The sequence below is a fragment of the Macrotis lagotis genome, chromosome X, assembly GCF_037893015.1.
Source record: "Macrotis lagotis isolate mMagLag1 chromosome X, bilby.v1.9.chrom.fasta, whole genome shotgun sequence".
Classification (NCBI taxonomy): Eukaryota; Metazoa; Chordata; class Mammalia; order Peramelemorphia; family Peramelidae; genus Macrotis; species Macrotis lagotis.
In genome coordinates this window covers 347,506,295-347,522,678 of record NC_133666.1, presented here as the reverse complement: position 1 = coordinate 347,522,678, position 16,384 = coordinate 347,506,295, and the positions used below count along the sequence as shown (strand labels likewise).

Below are 16,384 nucleotides of genomic sequence, written 5' to 3'. Positions count from 1 at the left end.
TGCACTGGTGCCTCTCACAAGGAATAATGAAAACACAAAACATATATTTCAATACTTCTATGGGTTTGGGATTCATCAGTACACGATTTGGAATTCATCAGAACACAAACTTCCTCCAGTAGTATAGATTTCAGCCAGCCCTTTCATTTCACATCTCCTTCTCCTTATCATCCCATAAATCCTCTCCAGTGAGTCTTGACAATGTACTGGGCAGCTTGCTCCCTTTATGGCTCTTAAAATTACATAGATGTCAGCAAAGCATATAGGCTGTATACACAACTGTCAATAATTTTCCTAAAGTACAGGCATCTACTTTACCAATCTACCAGTTCTTGTGGTTCTTTTTGACTATGGAAAGATACAAATGCCTATGTTTGGCATTTAAAGATTAGCAATCTATCAATAGCCAGACTCCTAATCTCCTTACACTTAGTTATTGTTTCTGAATCCAGTCATCTCATGACTTTCTGAAATGCACTCTTGTTTCACCTTTTCCTCTTGGAATATCTAGGTCCCTTCAAAGCTCAAATCAAGAGTTAACCTCCTCAAGGAGATCATTTCTGATTTTCAGTTCCTAGTGTTTTCTCAACCCAAGATAGCTCCTCCTAACCCTTACCAACACATCTCAGATTTTTGCATGTATATTTTTGCTTATGTGTATCCTTATCTTTCTCAATAGAATGTTAGGTTACTGTTTTTTTTTTCTCTTTGACTTTGTATTTTAGTACCTAGCACAAGAAAGAGCTAAATAGATTTTTGTTGATTGATTGGTGATATGTAATTCCTACTCTTATTACTTGATCAATCAACCTTTTAAAATTTATATTAAATCTCTTCTTTGATATATTTAATCATGTTAATAATTTGCATCAACCTACTTATGCCCTTCACATTCTGTTTTTTGTTCTTTGGGTGACCAATAGTTTTGATTCATCAAGGATTTTTGGCTGTCTGTTATTTATAGACATCTACTATCTACTATCAGAAGAAGGCTGACATTGTAACAATAGGACTTTGTTTCATGGAGAATTTTGGAATCATTCAAAACACTACATAATTTCCCAAATAGAAGTTTATGTTCTCTAATCCTCATATTTAGTTGTTTTCCCATCTCATTTCAGGTTGCATAGCGGGGTTGAGGGGTAGGAAGAAAATTGAAGATCTAACTTGAAAATAAAATTCAGGGGTGGCTAGGTGGCATAGTGGATAAAGCACTGGCCCTGGAGTCAGGAGTACCTGGGTTCAAATCTGATCTCAGACACTTAATAATTACCTAGCTGTGTGGCCTTGGGCAAGCCACTTAAGCCCATTTGCCTTGCAAAAAATAAAATAAAATTCAGTGGAATATAATTTTTAAACTGTGTCTGAAGCCAGATTTTAAATCCGGTCTTCTTAACTCCTGTTCTTGTGCCTGTTCCATTTTCCCACATGATTCCCTCAGATTTAGGGATTTTCACTATAATTTGAGGAGTGTTCAATTGCAATATTTTTCCAAATATATTTAACATATTATTCCAATATTTCAATTCCATTATTATTGAAAGACAATTTATTTGGGAATAATTAGTGACTATTTCAAATGCTTGTCTTTTTTCTTTATCATTATATTTTATTTTTAATAATAACATTTTAAAGGGTTTAAAGGTTTTTACTACATTGCACAGTTACCTTGAGATGTAAATTTTACCTAAGGACCCACATATTTTTTATTATATTATTAAGTTACACAGAGTGATGTAACATAAAAACTTTAGAACCAATGTGTAATATGTCTTACATGTTGAGATACCTGTTATTTAATCTGAACTCAAATTTGTCATTGACTGCATGCATCACCTTTAAGTCTTCTATGAAATTACGATTTTCTTTAAGAAAGGATAAGGTTTAATTTAAACTTAAATTTGTCCACCAACACTTCATCTTTGGAATGAAAATAAAACTATCTTTAAATGTGAACTCCAAAGGATTTTAAATCTATTTTCTATCTCTGAAATATGGGTTAACAATGCCAAAAGGCAGGCTGGAATTATTTTATGATAAACTGGGATATTTTATTTTGAGATACTCATAGCTTTCAAGGCAGATACAAATTAAAGGAAAAGGAACAGGAGATTAGAAAACTGTAGAATTTGCCTGGCGGACTAGTGGGAGGGTCCTTTTGTGATGAAATGTTGCATAAATAATGCCAATGGGGGTCTAAATTCACTGTTGCCATGGAGACCTTTGTGCCTGACTGAATTCTATTCTTTTCTGTTTTAAGGCTGCAACCACTAGGCTTGTGGTATCATTTAATGAATATTGTTTTCTTTTTTTTTCTTTAAATCAAAATGATTCCATGCTGAAACTGGAGTATGAGGATTTGGCATCTTGACTTCCCCCTCCTTCACCCCCCCTTAAGGATATTACATTGCTTTCTCTTTTTAAAAAAAATCATCTAAGTTTCTTTTTCTGTTTGGTAATGGGAGAGGGGAGGGAACTGGGAGTGACTGCAACTGCTTGCACTACTGCTTTGGAAAGGAGGGAAAACTAACCTTGCAGCTTTGCTGATTAGTCGTCTTGTTTGCGTAGACTACATTTTGGGAAGTGTTTAAGGACCATTTATTTGCAAACGGTGCAACAAAGGTAAAAAAAGTGAAAATTAAATGTCTATTTTTAAATGCTTTGGATATAAATTTTGTGGGAGATTTTAATTTGAGCTAAAGTTTTTTTTTAACTTCAAGGCAATAATTATATTGAGTAAACTATAGTTAAAAACTCAGTTCACAGGGGGTCTTTTATAATTCACTAGACAGTTCTTCAAAGCTTAAAATGTTAAAAGCTATATGTGTATATGTATATAGATGATAAAAATAAGTAGATAAATTTTAATAACTTTTTGATTATAATAAATTGTGAAATAAAAAAATAATGAGCTTCAACATTGATCTTTATACATAGTTTTAGATAGAACAAAAGTCTTGGTAGTTCATAACCCAATCTTGATTCAATACTTGAAAAGAAAATTTTATTTTACAATTGTGTTTTTGTTTATTTTACTAGACTAGAACTGGAGCAGTAAATCATCACAAAAAGAAGAAAAAAAGCTCTTTCTAGTCAAATAAATAGAATTTATTTTATCTTAGAAGTACAAAATCTTTTCAGTGCAATATTATGAATTTAAAATTCATTTCTTTGCATCATTTTTCCTCCTGAAATATTTTTCATTGTCATTGACCATCATTGCATCTCAGCACAGTAATTGTATGTTTTTGTGACTATAAATTGTTCAGGTGAGAATGAGTTATTCAGATTATATAATTATGGAAAATCCTTAAGATACAAATATTTCAAGTAGACTTTATTTACATAATGCAGTTCAATCAATCAACAGTAGATAATGTTAGTTGAAAGAATATTTGATAAATTTCATAGGAACTACCATAAGTAATCACAAAAACCGTTTTTAGTAGACTGGTTGTCCCAATAATTGTGAAGACTTTTTTTGTGAAATTGTTTTTAGATCTCTATACTTTTAAGTTGCCATATTTAGTGTAGTATTCTGTGAGTGAAATAAATAAAAATATGCGGGAGGTTATTTCAAAACTTAGAAAGATTTCCAAAAGGATCATATCATGAATGGTAAAGCAGAGAAATCAGTGTTTATTAGAAAATAACCATATATATATATATATATATATATATATATATATATATATATATATATATATATATATATATAAAACAATAGGTAAACAATATTGCCATGCAGTTAATGTTATTTCAAAATTGAGCTCTTTTATAAGATTAGTTTACATATTACCTGAAGTTGTTTTCAATCATATTATCTTTTAGGAAATATAAGAAGTTCTTCCCTGAATCATATATATTAAAATTGTATACATTTTAATTGATTTATCAAATTTAAATGTCCCCAGAAGCCAAAAAAAAAAAAAAGATAACTATCCAATGAAAGCAGAGAATCCAGAATTAAATCTGATTTCTATTACCTACACATGTTTACCCTTAGGCAAATCACTTAATCTCCCTTAGCCTCAATTTCTTCATCTGTAAAATGAGGGATTGTACTAGAAACTAGTTGAGCAATGAGAGCCTTTCCATCACCAAGGCCTTTGATCATATGATAATTTAGTCTCCATAATAACGCAGTTTGTCTTCAAAGGTGAATTGCGATTGAGTTAGTTTTTGTTAAAAAGTTTTTCACATGAATATTTCCTTTTGTGAAAATAAATAATTAAAACAAAATTAAGCATATTATTATAAGTCTCATACATGTGCAAATGTGGAAACTTTTTTAGTTTGTTTCAATTCCTATATTCTATGATAAAGCCAAACTGGTTTTTTTATACTTCACACATGCCACATGGCTTCTCCCACCTCCAAGCCTCTGCACAAGCTGTCCCTCTTGCCTAGAATGCTTTTTCTACCTTTTATCCCTTGAAATTTCTAACTCTTCTCAAGAAACTCATTTGCCATCTCCTTCAAAAGGCCTTTGGTATTTTATATTTATTGATTTGGGTATCTAGTGGATTATAAGGTTACTGAGGGCATGAACTGTTTTTTTAAACCAAACATATGATATCATTAGTAATGGGAATTTCAGATGAATGAATCTCTTTTTACTAATGCAAATAAATCAGCACCTACAATTTATAAACTGAGTGAATTTCCTGGCTCATTGAACAGTTAGTAAAATCAAAGCCTATGATTGGTCAACAGCAGGATGTGTCATTGGTATAACTTGCCCCCATTACATCCTGACTTAGAAGCCAGCTCTCTTTCCACTATTAGTGGTACACTACTCAAACAGAAATAGTTATTGACTTTATATTGACTTAGAAAATAGAAGGAGCGAGGTGACTCAGTGAATAGAGCACTGGGGCTACAGCCAGGAAGACTTGAGTTCATATTTAACTTCAGACATTTACTAGCTATGTGACCCTTGGCAAGTCACTCTACCTCTACTTTCCTTAATCGACTAGAACCACTAGAACCACTGCAATATCTTTGCCAAGAAAACTGGCAGCTGCTATACTGTAGTCCCTGGAATCAAAAAGAGTCTAAAGTGACTGAACAATAGCAACAACAATGTTGTATTTTTTATTATTTTGTTAAACATTTAACAATTACTTTTTCATTTAGTTAAGCTGCACTAAATTGAATTTTACACTTTGGCTGACTACACCTGGTTCCTATTTCATCATTTATCTTAGTAATCCAGACAATGGGTGCTCTGAAAACCAATTCCACCTGATTGTTAAATTTTCAGTGTGAACATCTATATCTGATAAATCAGCATATAGAACAAATCTGGGTTTGGATTTTAATTTTGTTTTATAGTCTTAAGAAAGTGAGGGAGAAAATGTTAATATGACAAACTTGAAAGTATATCATATTTTGCAGAACCAATTGTTTAAACATATATACAAGCACACTTCCAACACTCAGTGAGAAGAGACTGATATATGGTAGACCCTCTAGTAATTGCTTTGTATTGAATTGAATTTTTCCTTGGTAGAATAATACACACAAAAGCCTTTACAGAGTTAGTAGCCTCGTTCCCTGGAACATTGTAGCAGGATTCTACTGTGTGATGTAGTGAAAAGAGAAGGGGATTAGAGAGACCCCAAAATATGATCAATTCTTCACTAACTCACTGAGTGATCTTGGGTCAGTTTTAAAACTTCTGAATGGTGGCTCAATAAAATTGAATGAGTAAGGGAACATTGAAGGAATGACTCAAATAAGATAGTCTCTAAAGTCTCTTCTTAATTTAAATGTTTGTGTTTTAATAGCAAGATCTCTATAATTATAATCCTTTGTAAAAACACCTGCGAGTCCATGTATTGGTTCTAAAAAATTAACCTAAGAAGCTAACAAAATTTTCAGCAGTTAAAAATAGTAACTTCCAATTTTAGAATTGTTAATAAGAAAAGAAAAACTGATTTAACTTGACTCATTGAACCTTAAAGAAGGTGTCTGAATATATTCTCAAAAATCTCATAAGCCTAAAAATTAGGGGAAAAAAACATAAGTAGAACTCTCTCAGGTGCCCTTTATATACAAAAATTGAGTGTGCCAAACAACAAAAATGTTTGTTTTGCTTTTCCTGAATCAATATACCTATATCTCATCTATTTCATTTTATGTAGTATATAACTCATCAAAAGCACAGAGAAGTAATTTTGAAAATAACAAATTATACAAGTTCATGGTGCATAATATTTCACTTTAAGTAGTACTGTATTCTAGTTAATTGAGTGGTACCTTTTCCCAGTTTTTATTAAGCATGGATACATATATATGCAAACATATATATATGTGTACATTTTATATATGTGTATGTGTGATGTGATATTACTCTAGAAAGAAGAAATATATTATAATTTTAGTGATATATACCAATTCCTGTCTTTTTTTCTGAAGCACAAAATTGTTGCTAGCACATCTGATTGTTTTAGTCCAAGATGAATAGGTTGCCCCATAAATTATTCATTGTATAAACACATGGCTACAATTTTTCAAATATTGTGTTTCATTTGAATGTAATTGTTCATCTAACCAGAGTAATCCCACACATGATTATTTATTGCATAACCTCTACATTAATCATACTTTCCTTCTTCATGAATCTCTGCTTCAGTTCATTTAAAGCCTTTATGAACTAACTCTAGGAATTTTCATCAGAATTAATAGAGCTTATGTTGGGGATTCTGCATATTCACCATTGAAATGTTAAATGAAATTAAATTTAGTTACAGAGAGTGAGAATTAACTGAATCAACATTTTTATGGAGAATTTCTGCCTTATATTGGATACATATACAGAAGGTGGGCAGGTGAGGAAAGACCCCTAATTTATCATGAGACTATTAAAATACATAATCATTCATAAATTAGATCTAAAGTTAATTTTCCTATTATCCTATGGTTTGTGTGTGTTTTTCCTTACTGAATAGAAACTTAGAGATAGTATCACAGTTTCATATTTATGAGTCAAAATTGGTCAATCACAATGAACCAAGTCTTTCCTATGGTCATCACTTAGGTAAAATCAATTTTTTTCAGCCTGCAATGTATTTAATTTATCAGTTGTAAATGGCCTGATTCTCATGTATAAAGTATAAAATATTGAACTGGAATTCCCTCATGGTTCTTTTTTTTTAAAGCAAAACATTAATATCTATTTGTATGATTTACCATTGATGACTCAGCATCTTTAGTTCTTATTGTCACTCAGGTTTATGTCTAAAAATAATGTTTAATACTTTTTAATAAATTTAGGACTCCATACAATATAGACAACTATGGTCATCAGTGTACCTATATTTCCTTTCACATATAACTCTCTACTTTTCAGCCAGACCTTCCCAACAAATAATAACCTGATTAAGTGAATTGCCAAAAGATAATGGAGTGATCTCTACATTGCTTTTTTTTCATATTCCTACTTTTTCTACCAGCCCACAGAGGTATGCCTTATGGGAACTTAAGGTCAAAAATATAAGAAAACAGGCTAGTTATTAAGTGTGATAGAGAAATTGAGGGAAAAAAATGAAGCCATAAGCTGAGAGCTAACTTATCCCTTCTTGTTCTTTCATATCCCTCTGACATCATTTTTCAATATTTCTTACTTCACTTCAGTCTTTAATGAACAGGTAAGACATCTAACTGGCATAGTAGATAGATTCAGGGAGACTCAACTCCATGAGTTCAAATCTGGTCTTAGATATTTATGATCTCTGTGAACTCTGAACAAGTCACTCAGATTCACTTTCCTCAGTTCTTGATCTGAAAAATGAACTAGAGATTGAAATGGCCATATCTTTGCCAAGAAAATCCTGAGAGGTAATACAAAGTCAGAAATGACCAAGAAATGACTAAATAGCAAATAATAAATCCTCTTTGCCAAAATCAACCCAACTATTACCTTCCCTTTTTCCCTTAAACAAGTCCAATCAACAAGTTTTCTCCAATTCTCAAAACCTCTAACTTGACCTTTGGCAATAGATTTTGATGTTTATTTCTCTTTACATCAGTCCTTTGACTTAATCTTCCTCCTTATCATATTGCTAACTGGAAGTGACCCCAACATCCTAGACTGGGTCCTCTCTTCAGTCTATACTATCTTGATTAATGATTTCATCATCTCTTATTACTTCAATTTTCACATCTATGCAAATAACCCCAGATCCTTTTTCTAGCTCTAGTTTTGATTCTGAATTGAAATTCTACATCTCTATCTCTAATGGGCACTAAACTGGTTATCTGATAGTCATCTCAAATTCAAAATGTTTTTAAGAAAACTCATTATCTTCCTCCACCCCAATCCTCTACTGAAATTTCCTCATCACATCTGACCATACTATTGCAATTAATCTGCTAATAAATATCTATTCCATCTCATTTTACAGATGAGGAAAGTAAGTGAATTGTCCAGACACTGTACTAAGCACTGTGGTGATATAAAAAGTGGCAAAAGACAGTCCATTCCCTCAAGGAGCTTATAATCTGAGGAATGAGACTCCAAGCAAACAAATATGTACAAACAATTCACAGGATGAATACGAAATAATTAAAAGAAGGAAGGCATTAGAATTGAAATGGGTTAGAGGATTACAATAGAAGATGGGATTTTAGCTGAAATTTAAAGGAAGTCAAGGTAGGCAGAGATAAAGAGGGAGAACATTAATCATAGAAAATGTCCAGAATCAAGACATATAATGTTTTGTTCATGAACAGCACGTAGATCAGTGTTGCTAAATCAAAGAGTACCTGGTAGAAAGTATGAAGATTGGAAAGGTAGGAAAGGACAAGGTTTTGAAGGAGCAATTAGGTGGCACAGTGGATAGAGCACTGGACCTGGAATCAGGTAGATTTATGTTCCTGAATTCTAATCTGGCCTCAAACACTTATTAGCTTCTGACCCTGAGCAATCACTTAACTATGTTTATCTCAGTTTCCTCATCTGTAAAAATGAGTTGGAGAAGGAAAGGGCAAACTACTCCAGTGTTTCTGCCGAGAAAACCACAAATATGTCATGAAGAGTCAGCCATGACTTGAAACAACTGCTCAACAGGTTATGAAGGGCTTTGAAGGAGGAGAAATTTTGAAACCTAGAAGTGACAAAGAATCTCTGAAGTTTAATGACTGGGGTATAGGGGATAAAAAGTGACATGGTCAGACCTATGCTTTATGAAAATCATTTTGGTATTTCTTTGCAGGATGAATTGCAAAGAGAAGAGATTTAAGGCAGGCTGCAGGTTCAACCATGAACTAGTAGTAGGTTATTACAAAAGTCTGTTAGAGGTGAAGAGGGCTGCACCACAGTGAAACAAAATTTCTATTTGGTTTCTTTGCTTTAAGATTCCCCCTACTCCAGTACACCCTCCACTTAACTTCCAGTGATTTTCATGAAGTGTAGGTCTAATCATGTTACATGACCTATCCTACTCAAAGTTTCAATGAACTATAGTGACTCCTTGGATTGTCCCCAGAATCACACATTTGTATATCTTTTCAATTCAACCCCTTCTTACTTTATCAGTCTTCTTATGCTTTATTTCTCTTCCTCTATGATCACACAATGCAGATGTATTTGCAGGTTCTCAGATGCATATCTATCTTTTGTTGCCATGTCTTTTCACTGGCTCTTCCTCATTCTTGGAATGCTCAGCCAGCTTAATATTGCCATTTGATACCCTTGGCTTCTTTCAAGTCTCATGTCAAACCCTACCTTCTTAAAGAGTTCTTCCTGGTTCTTCTAGTTATTTGAACCATCTACTGTAAGATTGTTTTTCTTCTGTTCTCTGTATTATTGTATATATCTCTTTATTTGTATGTTATCCCCATAATGAAAAGCTCCTTGAGTACAGAGTCTGTTTTTATGTTTATTCCCTTAAAAAATCCAGTAGCTGGAACATAGTATTTAATAAATGCCTGTTGGTTGATTGATGAGGAAATTGATTGGATGAACAAAAAACATGTATTAAACATTTGCTGTGCACAAAGAACTATGTGCATCAAAGAATGGTGCTAAGTAGTGGGAACAAAAATTGAAAAGTGAAGACAGTTCCTTTTCTCAAGTAACACATATAAAAGAAAATTTAGTTACAAGCCAGATGGAAAAGTCCCTTAGGGTACAGTAGTAAAGCAACATATCTATTTTCATTAATGTCATTTTCATTGATAAAGTCATATCTATCTTCATTAATGTCATTTTCATTGTTAAAATCATATTTGATTGTGGTTTTGAACCATTACACAGTGACAAGCATTTGGACTTATCTTTTGGGGGGGCTTCTAGAGCTATGATTATTTGGGAGATGGTACTTGCAGGGCTTCTAGAAGCAGGTGTCTACTCATATCCCTAAAGGGGTTGTTCTCTGGAATAAGGTCTAAGGAGGATAGACTGGAAACAAGTCTAGTGATCTGGGCTTTGAGGTTCATGCTCCTGCCTGGTTCTGGGGGGAAGTGGTAGACAAAGTGATAGTGGTAATTTCATCTGGCTGATACTTATTACCTCCTCTCTTTCCCTCAGTGAGCCAGACCAATTCAACAAGACTTACATGCCTGCTCTGTAAGTAGAGGTCAGCTTGCATTTTGGGGATTGGCAAGTCCCTTCTACATAGTTAATATTTCTCTGTATTACTGCTTATAAAACTAGGTTTGATATAGACCAGAGGTCAAGGTTCAGTGGTAAGACAAGGGTAGGACACTCCCATTCCCAGATCTATTGGTTTACTTGCAGTCATCTAATGAATATATTTGGTGATGGCAAGGAAACTAGATTCCTTCTCAACAGGGCTTGAGGAGTGACTCCAGGTTGACTTCTAGGATAGAACCTGGGCCAGTGGTTTGGGGTGCATTGCTATTCCTAAGACTTTGTGTTTGAGGTACCTACTTATTTCCTTTAGTTTTGGAAAGGGCAATAATACATGATTGTGAGGGGGAGGAGGAGGGAGGGTGTTGCTTTTATCTATCTAGTATATCCAAAATCTATATCTTGCAACTCTCTTGGAGCATCTTGGATTTTTTTTTTTGGAAGCCCAGAGAATCTGGGGCAAGTCACAAGATGGGCAAAACATTTGATGTCTAGACATTTGATGTCCTGAGTTCTAGTCCTGTATCCTTGATTCTCTATTGTGCTGCTTTTCTATTGCTTGAAAGTCCTACTAGTCGAAGAGCCTTCTAAATATCTTTATCTAATTTAATTATGTAATTCATTTATCATGAATCCTTATGTGTGCAGACTCAAATACATGCAGAACTGGAAGGATATCTTCGAGAATATCTATTCCAACCTATTCTTTTTGCAGTTGAGAAAATTGAAGCCCAGAGAGGATGAGTAACTTTTCTAGAATCTCAAATCTTATTATGACTATACTTTCAGTACACAGGAATGATATGTTTTTAGGTTTTTCTTTGCAAGGCAAATGGGGTTAAGTGGTTTGCCCAAGGCCACACAGCTAGGTAATTATTAAGTGTCTGAGACAGGATTTGAACTCAGATACTCCTGACTCCAGGGCCGGTGCTGTATCCACTGAACCCCGAGCCACCTCCACAGGAATGATTTAAAGGACATTGTAAAACATTAGATGGATACCAAATTATGAAACTATAGGAATTATATACTTTGTAATTTGGACTAATGAACACATCACTTGGATTTTCTTAACTGTCTAGTGTTTATGTTTCTTTGTAAGAAAAAATCAAAACAGATAATTTGTTGATCAAATTGCCAAAAATATTTTAATTCACATTTTTGCTGTATTTTTAAATGAATCTCAAAAAAAGCCCTCAAATCTTTGAAGGGATAATGGATGGATAGATAAGTAGAAATTCAGAAATTTCATGATCTCATTTCAGTAGTGCAGTGCCTCAAAATACATCTATATCCCAGAACTTTCAAATAGTAGACATTTTTATAAAAATAAGGTCAAATGTCATAGTTTCCTTAGATCTAGATTATTTTATCCGATTTAGCTGAACTGTAGTGCAAATTGACCTAACTGATAAATCACATAATATTAGTAAATAGTGAATACAGTAGATACATCTCACATTTTGGAATTTTTTTAAGGGAAGGTATAAATTAGTATATTGTTTTTAATAAAATATTGGATTTATAGAAAATGAAGTCATGTAAACTAAATATACCTGAGTTTTCTTTCTGGGAAAATTGTTGCCATGTTACTATATATATATATATGTATATATACATATATATATATATATAAATCTTTTTTTGATAAGGAACAAGAAACCACACTAGGATATTCATGAGAATAATCATGCACATTTATCTTTTTCTGTATTGTTATGCTAATGTTCATAAAAATGGCTAATGATATACTCTGCTAAAATAGCCCACTATCTAATAAAGATTTACTATATTTCTTCAGAAATTTTGAGAACAATTTGAAAAAAGTGTTGTCAGGTCCTTTAAATTCCCTAATGGAGCCTTTGATATTTTTTTCTATGTGACTAGTCCTATCTTCAAAATTTGGCGAGTATATAATAACCACGGGTCATTTAAAGAGAGATCTAAGTAAAATGTATTTCTGGATCAATACAAATCTCTGTAGTTACTTCAAATTAGTAGTGATGGCAATGAGAAAATGACACAGTAAAAAACAAAACAAATAAAAACATAATATTAACATTTTAAAATGGATATTACCATACCAAACATGGAATGTCTCCAAGCTATATGGCTTTAAAATACCTTGAAATAGGGAGATTTGGCCCAGTACTGTTTCTAGCTATATACTGTCCAAAAAGAAAAGAATGAAATGACTAATAAAAACAATAGTAATAGGAATTCCTATAACATATTTTGAGTAAAAGAATGTCTGCTATATATATTATCCTCAGTAGAGCTTACATCTAAATTTTTATTCACTTACAAAATCAGTTATTTTATCTATCTCTATTACAATCCATATAGAACTTAAAATAATAGCAAGATAGCAAGTTGATTTGGAACCATTTATATCTAAATCCCATTAAATAATTTGTGAAAAAATGAGATAGCAATATCAATCACTACTGCTTATAATCACTATCTGTAACTCAAGAGATTGAACTTAGATCTGAATGCTTTTATTCAACAGCCAAAAAACATTTATATGCCTCTGCAATAGACTAGAGAGGATAGTAGTTGGTCCAGGGATCATTCTTTTTTTAACTGAAATTTTATTTAATTTTTCCAAATATATGCAATGGTAGTTTTTCAACATTCATCCAACAGCAAACTTTTGAGTTCCACATTTTTCTATTGCTCTCTCTTCCCTCCCATCCTCCCTATGGCAGTAAACAGTCTGGTAAAGGTTGTACATCTACATTTGTGTTTAGCAAATTTACATATTAGTCATATTGTGAAAGAAGAATTAGAACTAAGGGGAAAGGGAAAAAAAAAACATGAGAAAGGAAGGAAAAACACAAAAGAAGTTTTAAAAAGTGAACATAGTATACATTCAGACTCTATGATTTTATTCTCTGAATGTGGATGGAATTGCCCATAACAGGTCTCTCAGGGTTGTCTCCATTCTATCTGAACTGCATCAAACAAATCACCAGTGAGATGATGATGTTAATGACAATCAACAATTTCAGAAGGAAGGTTACATTCTAATACATATATTAAATTTCAAAGAATAGTTTTGTCCAGTGATGCAATGGTCCATAAAGATCAAATGTAAAAGAACAATTAGCAAGACTTGGCCCAGTAGTGTTTCTAGCTATATACCACCCAAAAAGAAACAAATGAAATGACTAATAAAAAACAATAGTACTAGGTATTCCTATAACATTTTAATTTTATTTTTTAAGTTATAGAATAAAGCAAGCATTTCCCTAATATATTATAGTCAAAAGGTGATTTTATATGAAACTATAAATCTTTTGTGTACAGATTGCTATTTATTTTAAATATGTAACAAAATTATCATGTGAATTTCTTTTTCCTTCTCCCTCTTACTCTAGAGGTGTCTTCCGTTAGAAACAAATAGGTATACACGTATATGAGTGTGTTTCTGTACATACACATGTGAAATTATTCTATACATAGTTATATTTATTATTTCTTTCTCTGGAGGCAGATAGTATCTTCACTAATTGAGGTATTTATAATAGTCAAAATAGCATATTCGTTTAAAGTCATTCTTTAGACAATATTGCTTTTACTATGTACAATGTTCTCTTGGTTCTGCTCATTCGCTCTTCATTATTTTGTGGAAGTCTTTCCATGTTTTTCTAAAATCATTGAGCTTAGAATTTCTTATAACACAGTAGTATTTCATGACAATCATATACCACAACTTTTTCACTCATTCCTCAATTGATGGACATCCTTGCCATTTCTAGTTCTTTGACTTTTGAGGTTGACAAAAGTGTTTCATCTATTGTATTTGATCTCAGACACTGAATTAAGTATTATAAATATGAAGACTTTGCTATAGTTTAGGAAACTGCCTAAAATTGTTTATCTGATGGCTTCAAAACTAGTAGCAAATGCCAGAGGTAGGATTTAAATTCGGTTCTCCATTATACCACTCAGAATTCATGACATATTGTGCATTAATAGAAAGATTATTTAATGCACATTGGATGGCACATTGGATACACTTTTATTCAAATACACACACACACACACACACACACACACACACACACACACACACACACACACACAAAGATTTAATGATACAGGGTCAGCCTGGAGAGGTGGTGGAGTGCCACATGTTCAATTCCACATTTTCTCAGTGACTTTAGATGAAGATATGGAAAGAATGAATATGAAAATTGCAAAATCCTTATGAGTAGGTAAAAATGTGACCTTTGAAAGTTAGTCTTCAAAATAGTTAAAAATAAAAGAGATTTTTAGCTGTACATTTAATCAATTTGAATATGTGTAAATTCAAATTCATTGACTTATTTGACTTATAAACAAAACATGAATGTAACTGTGAGCTGGAACTATATTTTCTTTTCATGCTTCAGGGTATCCAATACAAATCCTTACATATAGTATATATTTGTAGATAGAGTGACTTGTTGAACACCTCTTGTCAGCTGTGATTGTACAGGATACCATGGAAGGCAAAGAGAAGCAGGAGGAATAATATTTGCCCTTGAGTATATATACTGACTAAGATGATAAAATAGAAATATATGAATGACACTATGTAGGGATTATTTGGTTCTTAAAGAATAATGAATTAGAATGATCAAGGAAGTGCTTCATTGTTTTTCAACTGAGGTATGCTGTACAACAAAGCATAAAACAGTGAGTGAGGACATCTGTGTCCTACACACACACATGCCCCTCATGCTGTTTTTTTCAGTAGACTAGTATTTCAGTCATTTGGTTCATGTGGACTGCATTTCAAGTTCTTGAGTACTTGTTAGATGGGCTCTTCTTGTCCACTATTTAAGCCATGACTAGCTGTTGTTTTTCCCACTTGAATGGAAAAGGGAAATGGTTTGAAAAAAGCATTGACCTAAAATGTAGAAACATCTGCTGGATTCATGAGCAGCTTGCTGGCCCAGCCTAGCAGCCAGAGAGCCTGTAGCTGATCAGTTCTGCCCTTTTCACCAGGTGTAATGGCAATTTCTAGAAATTACAGTACATGCTTTCAGGGGACACAAGGATAATTTGGCCATCCTAAAAAGACATTAACAAAATATTGGAGAAGTACAGACAGATGTTAAGGTTATTGGTGAACAGAAATGCATGTATTTGGATTCACTTTACTTGAGTTTAGCTTATGTGCAAGATTCTGCAATCTCATTATGAATAAGTGATTATGGGATGTTAATTTGCTGTGGGCAGCTGTACCTGATGTACTTTATGATCGTCCAGTTAGTTCATGTAGATTTGAGGCATCCTTTTCAGTTAGCTAGGAATCTTTAGTTTCTCAACCTAGTTTCATTTAATTGAGCTTTTTAACTAGACTATGTAGTGCACCAAATTTTTAGTATACAGTGAGCATATGGCTCAATATTCTCTTTGATCAGTAATGAAACAGGGAATCTGATTTATACAACCAGAAAGACATTCTCTCATACATATTTGATAAATTTGGGAGGATAATGATTATGGAAGTAGTTTATTGGGCACAGTTCATTCTGCCTAGACATGTATAAACTAATTCTGCTGTGGTGAATCCACAATCCTACAGTCCTACAAAGGCTTGTTTGTTGGTATGCAAATATGGATGGATTACTCCTTACCCTTTCTCCCACAGTACACTGTACTTCTTTCATTCCCACCACAGGAACTTAAAGGACAAACTAACAAAAAAAAAAAACCTCACAGCTTGCAGATTTAAATGCAGTCTTTTATAAGTTAGGTATGGGTCATCTTGCAACTCAGAAGTTAATA

General features: G+C 32.9%; 1 protein-coding gene across 3 annotated transcripts in view; it reads left to right on the top strand.

The window, feature by feature from the left end:
* Positions 1 to 16,384, top strand: part of CTNND2 (catenin delta 2) — a 1,202,081-nt gene that overhangs the window by 392,531 nt on the left and 793,166 nt on the right. The window contains exon 1 of one of the 3 annotated variants that reach the window (XM_074205347.1): positions 2,527 to 2,622. The exons of the other annotated variants lie outside the window; for them this stretch is intronic. The gene's annotated coding sequence lies outside the window, so the exon portion shown is untranslated. Of the gene's footprint in view, positions 1 to 2,526; positions 2,623 to 16,384 lie in introns of those variants that run through there. 3 annotated transcript variants of the gene reach the window in all.